This window comes from Sinocyclocheilus anshuiensis, unplaced genomic scaffold (assembly GCF_001515605.1).
Source record: "Sinocyclocheilus anshuiensis isolate Anshui unplaced genomic scaffold, SAMN03320099.WGS_v1.1 scaffold902, whole genome shotgun sequence".
Lineage (NCBI taxonomy): Eukaryota > Metazoa > Chordata > Actinopteri > Cypriniformes > Cyprinidae > Sinocyclocheilus > Sinocyclocheilus anshuiensis.
In genome coordinates, this window is record NW_015537974.1 from 526,324 (window position 1) to 526,792 (window position 469).

The window sequence follows — 469 nt, forward strand, 5'->3', positions numbered from 1 at the left end:
TTCTCTAAGTGGAATAATATGTGCCCTAAATATGCTAACCAGCAGCACCTGCATACTGAAGAGGGAAAGGGTATGAATATCCTCATATCATTCCTTTGGTAATTGGTTTGGATTCAGTGTGTTTTATATGGTCCAAATGAAAAGCCAGTTAGATTCAGAGGATCCTGTGACAGTTCTCAATTTGTGTCAATCAAAATACTTTTTTGGTATTTGAGTTATTGGATTTCATATGGATTTGAAGGTCATAAAGATGTTCTCTTCTTCCATTCTGCTGCCTTTTTTGTATTAGATCTGTTTTGTTTTCTGTCAGAGTGTTCATGTATCAGTCCATATCTCAGGCTTCTGGTAAAGCTTTCACAGATCCAGCAGGGAGCCTTGTGAATACCACAGGACGGGAAGCAGTAAAGCAACGATGGAATGACAGGTGTCCAAAGAGCCTGACTGGTCCATTCCAGCTCTAGTCTAGTCC